The sequence below is a fragment of the Sinohyriopsis cumingii genome, chromosome 9 (assembly GCF_028554795.1).
Source record: "Sinohyriopsis cumingii isolate HCF-2022 chromosome 9, ASM2855479v2, whole genome shotgun sequence".
NCBI classification, from domain to species: domain Eukaryota; kingdom Metazoa; phylum Mollusca; class Bivalvia; order Unionida; family Unionidae; genus Sinohyriopsis; species Sinohyriopsis cumingii.
The window spans coordinates 53,567,105-53,577,782 of NC_142969.1; positions in this window are offsets into that span (position 1 = coordinate 53,567,105).

Consider the following 10,678-nt stretch of genomic DNA (forward strand, 5'->3'; position numbering starts at 1 on the left):
CTCAGTGTTGATTTTGATAGATGTATTTTCCTTTTTTTATTGCAATGTATAATAAAAGTAGTTCTTTGCAAAAATGTCTATAAAATGCAGGAAGTCTAATAGATGAGATAGTAGATGGCACTGTAGAGAGAAAAAAATCCACTGTGACCTGTCTGTATAACTGATCATTGTGCTAGCTATTCACTTAATTATCCCACATTTTTCAAGCTAATTTGTAGAATTTCACACCACTGTATCAGTAGAGATGTGCAGAGTTTAGTAGTATTAGCAGTTATATTCATGAAGATGCATTCTCCTTTGATGTTATAATCTTTGATCTAGAACTTATTTTTAACACTGAAATTGTGAAAGCATTTGCTAATGTATTTAACGTTTCAAATATATCAGGTCTAAAGTTACATGCATGCCATACATAATGTTTTCAAAATACTTCTTTCACACATCTTAAGAATATAAAGAAGAGATCACTATTTGCTGTTATTTTCAACAAATATATAAAAGACTAGATTATTACACAAAAATATTTATTGTTTTAATTGATGTGATTGTTGGAAGTTTTCATCACTTGCAGTGTTGTTTCAGTGTATTATAACAGCTACCTAAAGAGTCATAAAACCTTGCTTTAGGAAGTAGTCTTTTAAAAAAATCAGTGTAGGGAAGTTTCTTATACTGTCATCATTTTATTTCTGTTTGAAATTTGTTCAGTGTTTTATGGCACAATAGCACAAGTAAATTATTTATTGCCAATGCAGTTGAAGCGAAGTGCTTGGCCCAAGGACACACCACAGTAGCTGACCCAGGCTTGTCCAATGGTAGGATTCAAACCTGCACTCTTTTGGCTGTGAGTTTGGCAAAGTAACCACTGAGCCACTTAAGCTTCCTTGAAATTTGTAGACATGAAATACAGTATAGTGACAGTTATGCTCCAATTGGCTCACAGTCTGTTGATTTAAGACACAATACTAATCTCTTGAACTGGAATCTTTTGTTGTTAGCCCATAAGGGTAATTCATCATTAGTTATTTTTCTGGTTATATATATATATATATATATATATATATATATATATATATATATATATATATGATCATGATAATAAACATCATGTTATTAATCTAGAGTCTTTTTGAGTTTTTATGTCAATTACTTGATTATGGTAATGGTTTCTTTATATGTGCTAACAAGTTTAATGATTGTCCCTCTTTCTTTTTGACTGATGCTTGTTCTCATTTGTCTTATCATTTTTTAATGATTTCTTTTTAATTTTATTACAGTCATTATTGGTACTGATCAGAACAAGTTTTACTGTGATTGTTTCATTACATTAATTGAATAGTGAAACAGAATAAGGAAGAAAACATTTTTAGGCATTATATTTCGTCAGTGTCATATGCGACTGAGGATACATGCCATATTTTTGGTCATTAAGGATAGTCATTTCATGAAGTCCAGCTCCAGAAACTCATTCACATGCGAGACTATGCATTGTGCACAGTCTTATTGTCGTTGTTGTTTTTAACAGGTTCATACTCAAGGCAAAATGATAACTAGTGTCATACAAGTACTTTCATGCAAACAAATGAGTTACTCAAAGAGATGAGTCAGTTGTTTGACAACAGATAAATCCGTCTTCTGGATTAATGAACGTTCGACCTTCATGTTTTACTACAATGCTTATATATGCTGGCAGATAAAGACTGCGCCAAGCTCAATGTATTCAACTCGATTGCGTGATATATTGAAGTTTACTCTATAGCGAGTGACAAGCATTTGTGATGTCTGTGGTGAGAGTTTTTGCTGTTTCATGTGGATTCAGTTTCTATGCTACCGAACATCAGTTTGTTGTTTTGTATGTTGCAATAGGGAAATAAGAAATAAGCAGCAAAGAAGAATGATAGAAATTCTTGAACTTTATTTTTTATTAAATTAATTTTTTTATTTATAGATCTGCATTAAAGGATTAATGCAATAAAAATGTACCGACAGTCGGATCGGGTATCTAAGAGCAATGAATTTATGAATGATGTGTCAAAATAAATTCAGTGGTTTGTGGTAAAGAAACTATTTCTGAAGTAGCGATTGGTGACGGCATTGCATTGATTACGTGCAATTCATTATATGATGGACCGACCATTTTAATTGGGGGTTGGGAGTGGAAAAATTATTCCAGCTCCCAAATAATTTTAAAAAATATTCTTGCTTTAATTTAAAGCAGATAAAACTATTATATCCGATATATCAGTTGGAAAAAATATCTTGTGGTAATAGAAAAAGAATATCCTAGCTTGCAAGAAAATCAAAAGAATATCCTTTGATCAAAAGAAAATCCTAACCCCCACCCCAACCCCCAACAAGTAAATTGTCGGTACAAAAGTCACATTCTAGAGGATCTAGACTATACTGAATCTAATCCCACTCCGGATGTTGGTGTCGCATCCGTTTTGTCAGGTCACTATTGGTATCTATAATTTAGTATGTGATTTATTAAATTGTATTAAATTAAAAGCTAAACCGTCTTGTTCTTAATGTGCCAAACTGCACACGACAATAAAGCTACAGAACCTGAAGGGACACAAAGCATCCCTTGTCGACCTGAATTCGATATACAGTGCTCTAACTCGTCATCGTTTTATATCCAGTCTGGATTAGTTGAAGTACGCAGCTTGTGTCCACGTGTACAAAAATAGACGATTTGTTTCGAATATAATATTGGACTTGTGCGTAGAAGATAAATATACAGTTCATTGTGTGATGCTCAGATAATATCGGATATTTGAATTATGTGTGTCAAGCATAAAAAAATGTATGTCGGTACAGTATGTCGAAGTAAAAACGGGAGTCGCATGAAATGTTTTCATAAGACGGCTTGACGGATACCGATGATGCCGTTTTCTTTTGAGTAATTATACAATGAGCGGAATAAATAACTAGACTTAATGGCATCTATAGCTCGATATATACTATGTTCTATTACCCTGTAGGAATTAAAGGGGGAGGGGGTAGTTTAGAGATACAAAATACTTTTCAGTCAGATTAGAGACAGGAGGAGGGAGAAAAACGATTTTGAGGGGGTGCAATTTAATTCGCTTTAGAATTTTACAATGACTAGATACCGATGTTCGTGCTTACAAAGTTACTTTAATGAATCCTGATGTTGTACCCAGAACCAGACATTCTTAATCGTTACAACACAGCTATAAACAAACGGATAAAGGACAGCAACTACGGCTACAGCATTTGAACTTCAAAAATGAATTTGCTAGTTGCCAGAAAATGCTGCAGTATCTTAAACAAAAAGGTCTAAGAAACTGAAGGAAAATACTTTTGAACCATGCCCTCATTGCTCTCATTCCCAGCAGCAGCAGTGATGACACAGATAAGATAAATTTCCAAACTTACCCAAATTCCTTTTCAACTTCAGAGTTTAAAAAATATAGTATGTGGAATTTATTTTTTTAAAGAAAAAATACTTTTAAGGAGCAAGCTTAAGTGGAAGGACCTCTAATTTGTAGATGAATATTATTGGGAATATAATTTGTTTAGTAAATCTGAGAAAAAAACTGACCAATATTTGCAACGTAAAAAAGACGTATCACAATGAGCAGCAGCAGCTGGTTTGACAATAACGTGAATTTTAAATTTTTTAAATTAAATAGAAATAAAGAGAGAGGAAAAAAAAACATACAAATACCGTTTACAATTTTCTTGTTAAAATCATCCAAAAGAATGTTAAAAATCTAGTCCGCATGTTATAAAAATAGAAATAAAGAGAGAGAGAGAGAGAGAAAAAACATACAAATACCGTTTACAATTTTCTTGTTAAAATCGTCCAAAAGAATGTTAAAAATCTAGTCCGCATGTTATAAAAATACAAAATCTTCGATTTTTTTTAAATATATGCTTAACTTATCAATCAAGTATTAATTCAAGGCATTAATATTTTCTTGCATTAAATGAAAACGAATAGTTTTATTATATTGTAAATTAAAGCGCTTTATGCATAAAACTGAATGTATTTAATTACTGTTAGGTAGGATGTAAGAAAGGGGGTCATTTACTGGGCCAAAAGCTATGTTCCCTTTGAGAAGAAAGGAAAACTCCACTTGCCTGTGACTGCAGTTTAAATCAATTCATACGTCAGGTATATCATTTTGTAAAATTAATAAGCTTAAGAGTAAATCACCACATATGCAATACAAGCAAACTGATGACGCAGCTGAACTATATACATATATATCTGGTCCCGGTTAAGCAATTGGCTATTTTTCAGAGGGTTATACAATATCTTTCATAAAACGCCAAATGCCTAATTAATATTTTAAAAGCGTATATTACAAAAATGACAGAATGTGTGAATATAAAGGGGATATTAATAAATATAAAACCACAAAAGCGCTTTGTTTCGAGTAGGGGGAACAAGCTCGTTTGACACGGCAAGACGGCCTCCGTATATTTCTACGCTGTATGAAACTTGTTCTTTCCACCCTCTCAGAACAAAACACATGTATTTTTGTCCATATATTAGTAACAGTGACAAACAATAAATTGGGTTTTTTATTGTTTGTTTGTTGTTGATGTTTGGGGGGGGGGGGGGGCTTTTATGGGGATTTTTTTTTTTTTTTGCTTGGGGGTTGAGGGTTATTTCTTTTTGTCCTCTTTTCTCTAACAGCACTTTTAACATATTATTGGCCATATCATGTCGAAATTATGGGAGCTAAGTGCCTTTCCGAAGGACAAGCTGAGGCAGCGGACCTGGGATTTCTTGAGTGGATATCAAACCCGCTATCCTTGGATTACAAACTGAGCAACAGAGTTCACTACGAAAAATCAGTATAATGCAGAAACATTCATACGCATGGTCAGCCTGGCATAATGACCGTACCTGCTCTGCTAATAACTTACATTCATGTATTGCTATCAATTTCGCAGAAGAGGTGAGAAAGACCATGTGACTGAAAATATTCCTCACTTCCTTTATAACTGAAAACACACCAGACCCGACCTCACCTACCCATCCCTGTTTTTATTCTTGCTGCGTAGTTATTTACGTTGTCAGATGGAATGAAGCCAAATGGTGTGGTACGGTGCATTTAGTGCGTTGACCTTAACAGCTGCATTTTAGCTCACATTCGATTAAAAAATGGTCAATTAAAACGCTCTTAAGTTCTTGTTTATTCTCGCCGTTTGTTACAAACTTTGAGGGTAGAATAAACCTTCTTTCCAAGTAGCTACAGGGTAAAAATAAACGCATAGTACCTGTGAATTTTGGGGAAATTTATGGCTAATTTGAAGTTCATGCGCTTTCAAGTGGAAACATTCTTTTGTTCTTTTTTCTTCAACCAGTACTTTCAAGCACTCGAAATTCTTTATTGCCTTTTAATCGTCATCTTTAGTTGACTGTCGACTGGCAATGCAGTTTCTCTAAAGCGATACACATCAAATGTATTTTCTATTGTTTCTTCAAAGGTAAAATCCATAGATCTTTATGCGGACTTGACATGAAAATATGTTTGTAACTTCTACAAGGTAAAACAGTGCGTGAAAGTTTCACATAATCTTTTTTCAAGTCAAGTCATTTGTTCTTTTTAAGACGTAGAACACGTACCAAAAGGCATCACAATAGTACATAAAAAAAGTTAAGGAACAGATTATAAATAATAAAACATGTTTTGAAGGCCTTGGCGAGTGGAATAGCTGAAACTGTTAAACACGTTTCTTATTTTATACGAAATGAGCTATTATATTATTAACATATTAATCACGCAATAAAATCTTAGAATTTTATTTTATTTTATTTCATATCAGTAAAAAAAGATCTGTAATGCAAAATACATTCGGATGCTCCGGACAGTACTCTTATATTGTATTGGACGTAATATGTAATAAAGACATACAATTGCTGTACGAAATGTAAAATGAAATACGACTTGAAAATAAAATGTATGTTGCAAACAATTTAGTCATACAACTTTCTTATTAGCAACTTATCTGTATGTTCCACTCTACCCTGACTTAAAGTACCTCGTCCTGTCCGTTTCTTACAAGGAGAAAATAAACACAGTTCAAACTGTCCAGTCATTTTCTTTATTCTTTTCATTGTATTCACTTTATTTGTTAACTTCCCGCTAATCAGCAAATAAAATATAGACTTACTTGAGAAAAGTAACAGAAAGAATGTTTATACTCTGGAAAAATCAATATGTTTAGAAGTATTGTGACAATTAACGTATCGAGGTGTATCGGTCAAATCCTAGTACTTGCAGATACCAATTTACCACCGACCAGTACTATTGCTGCGAAGATACGAGGCATCACGTGATTTGCAGACACACTGGAAGCTTTTTGGACATTCAGACCTAACGGTCGTCACCTAGTCGACTGAAGTGTAAATATAATAACTTTGACATATTTTAACCATTTATTGTGAAATTTTTAGTGTACACTAAACGTTAACATTGATTCGTATGGAAGTAAGTGTCAACATAAAATACTCTCATTTTATAAGATATGACGTGCTAATGGCAAGGCGTTGTTATCCAAGATCTGGCAATAGTTAAATTGACATATGCGATGTCGCATGTATTTCACCGTACCGTATGCGTGTACGCCATAACGTCTTCGCATCCAGGGCTTCAGGTGTTGCAAGAAGACTGTTAATGTAATGTTTCTCAAAGCTTTTTCAAGTTAAAGATTGCAGCTATTTATTCAAGTATTGTAAACAATGCCTGAGTCTGAGTTCTACACACAAACAAACATTTAACCTTTTCAAACAAGTCAAAAATGTCAAATTACCTACAGATCCGTTCCTTGCTGTGTACTTTAGGCATGTTCTCTAGTGAAACATGAAACAACTACCTTTATTTAAAACAAATTGCCAAAACTTCAATCTACGCTGTTAAAAAATGCACGTATGTGCTAGCCGGGTTGTGACGTAAGTTGTTGGCCAATACAAGTTTCTTTTTTTTTTTTTTTTGGTGGGGGGAGGATCTTTTATTTTGTTTGTATTTTGGTTGTACTAGCGACTGAAGCGCTTGAAAGTTTGGCAAAGCATGGCCTCATATATCATTTTTAGCAAAGTCACTCGCAAATCACTTGAAGCCCTTGACAGTGGTCATAAATTTACCTTCGCGGAGGAAACCTGCAGTTGGTCGCATTTAAATCAATCAAAATTGGCCATTTCCATCTTGCCATACTGGGACACAATCTGTAGACAGATTCCTGAGACAGACACTGGCACATATTCTTTTCTGTTCTTTCTGTTGACATAAGATTGAAATGTTTTATTTTAATTAAACGAAAATTGTATTTCACTGTACGATCATTATAATAAATATTTCGCTTGGCTCTTAATATGACCATCCTGGACATCAGAAGAGACTACTGGTGTTATTTAAGTTCAGAGAAGTTGACTAATGTTATTTAACAACAGAAGAGACTCCTAATGTTATTTAACAACAGTGTGGTCTGGAGGTGTTGGTGGGGTTGATTGGCGGATTGTGCCTTCTTACAAGGTGTCCGCTTTATTTGGTTATTGTTATCTAGAGGGTGATCGCCCTCGGTGTTGTTGCCCGGATCGAGTAGGTATTAATATAAAGCGTGAAACCTATAGATGAAATAAATAGAGATCTGAGCAGATATATAGAACAGAATGACACGAGTCCCCGTACATGAAATACAACAATTTAATCAATTACATAAACAACTGTGATAATACGTTACATTAAGAAGAGTCACTTCTCTTTTGAAATAAATCGTTCACCGAATTTCAAACACAAATATACTTATATAAATAACCGATCTGTTTTAAATGATAGAACTGGGTTATCATAGAATCGAGTGAACAATCGAAGTCCTTGCCTTGTACACGTTTAATAACCTGCTTATTTCCGGTTCACTCTAACTTCATTGTGGCTATATTTGTTGGTCCATTCGCTTTTTTTTCCTCCAAACTCTCTATTGTCTCGCCTCTTTCAACCCTCAAACTTTGTGTGGGTAGGTGGATACGTAAGTACGTAGATACATAAATACTTGGATAAGTAAGTACGTGGATACGTCAGTGGCGCTATTTCCCCTTTCAGAATAAACAGAGAAGCAACCTAAACCTTCTGTCAGATATCCTACTGGGAATAGATCATTACTTTCCTCTCGTTATGTCAGATATCGTCCTATCGGAATTCAAACAGATACCAAAGGCTATCTGGTCAAGCCAAACATGGCAGACCATAAACAAACATAGTTTCATAACATTAATGTACTTCCTAAAGGCTATTTCATCAATGACTCACAAAACATCACACGAGACATAACAGTTCCGTTCTCCTCTTAGTTACACAACTCAATGAATGAAATTCATTATATGGTTTACCTTCCTTATTTTCAGCGAATACACGCGTTCAAGTCCTTAGCATACATGAAATCTCACTTCATGGCTTAACAACGTTAATTTCAGTCTTTACGCACCCAGGTCTTAATCATACATGAAATCATCTAAGATCGGAGAATTCACACGGATTCTCGTAACTCATATCAAGAAAATTGATCTACGGATTGAAACAAATAAATTCATGCAAATCATTATATTGGTATCAGCGAATTACATGAGATTGACGCAACTACCTTGTGCTTTCAAGCTTTGCTCGCTTCCACCGTCAGAATCGTGTCCGTCAACTTTCCCGACATCCGGTCCCTCGGACAAATGTTTTGCGAGAGAATTTCTTCTAAATTCAATCTCGGAGTCTCCTATAATTTTTCCTCTTGCAGGATAACGTAGACTGACTAAATTTTGTGATGGGGCATATTAAAATCAAGAACTATCTTGTGAGAAACACGCTTCTTATTAACGTAACCAATCAGGATTAAATATAGCTACCGCCTCTTATAACTAGGCGCCAAAATTACAGTCAGCCTGTTTTCTAGATTTCCAAATAACTGATTCTGGACAATTTCAACTCTGACACGTTCGATACAAGAAACGAAGTTAACCGTTTCCTTCTAGTCTGTCTGACAGTTAAATAAACAAAGGCATAATTAAGAATCACTTCCTCTCACGACACAGACATTAAATAAATCATTGCAGTATAGCTATTTACCACGCACCTGTCCCCATAAATCTAATTAATTGTTCTCTTACCCAAATGAATGTGCTCTTTATAGATCGACAGAAATTTGCACCCTTTTAAAAAGAATAGGCTATTGATGTTATTTAACAACTGAAGAGACTACTTATTTTATGTAAGTTCAGAATAGACTACTGATGTTATTTAACAACTGCAGAGACTACTGATGCTATTTAACAACTGAAGAGACTACTGATGCTATTTAACTGAAGAGACTACTGATGCTATTTAAGGCCAGCTTGTAATTGTTGAGAATTATATTTCTAAAAATGTTAATTATTAAATTTATTTAACTACAGTTGTTCATTTTTTACAAGTTGCAACTAATATTTGCAACGTATATTTGTAACAGAGGGATGTCTATACAGACTGTAGATGGTATATATTTATTCATCAGAATGCTGTATAGATATCCATAAAAGTCACGATAAAGGGAGGTATATTTTACACTTAATGTGGTCAAACTTCATTTAAAAAATAATAATTTGCATGTTTCTCCAGGAATTGATATACAATTAGGGAATCGACTAAACTAAAGTATCGGTATCAATAGACTTTGCCAGTAAAATCATACGGAAGTCACTTTGACAAAGCTTTCTCGAATGCAAAGGTGAAACGTTGCAAAATCTTTCCAAGGTGACTTAATGGAAAGGCGAACAACATTTTAAATTAGTGTTGAATCTAAATCCAGGTTAATGCTTTTGTGTATTCCAGCGCACTATGAATCGATCAAAGAACTTGCGGACAACTGTCTTACCCCTAGTATAGCACTCACACAACAGCGATCAGTGAAGACTCAGATCTGCAGATATATAGTGCGCTGATAGGTCAGTATTTACATCTTTCACTTAAAAAGAAAGAAATGACAGTGTATAATATAATGTAACAGTTTTTTATGCGCTGGCAGATATTAGTTAGAGCCATTTGTGTATGCGCGCGCGTTATACACGAGAAATTCGATAGGTGGCTTATTAGCGACAGAGCGCCGCACTTTAATTGCTTGCTTTATGACCTTTTCGATATTATTAGTGTGCACCTCGATGTAGTTAAATTTGAAAACGGTCTGTTGTTCATCGAATATTATTGTTGTGCTGTGTCAGAGTGTAGCAAGAATAAAACAACGAAATGTTGGATCAACTCTTACATTATTGGGCAACCACGTGAGGATGAATTACTTATGTTAATACCTGGCGAATGTTCAGTGAAGTCCATAATGTGCCCATGTAAGTAACCAGATATCATCCGCAATTAAATTTCAGATTTTCTTTGAGGTGGTTTGAATGTTTGCCGTATCAATGTAAAATCCGATTTTCACTTTCTTCTGTTTTGGAAGTAACCGAGGATTAAAGATTACATGACATTTGTCGTTTCTGCATTAAGCGAAATACGCAGAATGTGAGAAAGTAAAGGAAAGAGAAAATTTCAAGAATAGAGCGAAGATATCTACTTTTTGTATTCATTTACATTGAAGAATCATTGGAACTTTAGATGGTGATAAAGTAGAAAACATGTGATAGACATTATCGACCTAAGTCAAGGAAGGTGATGTTTTCGCACTCGGT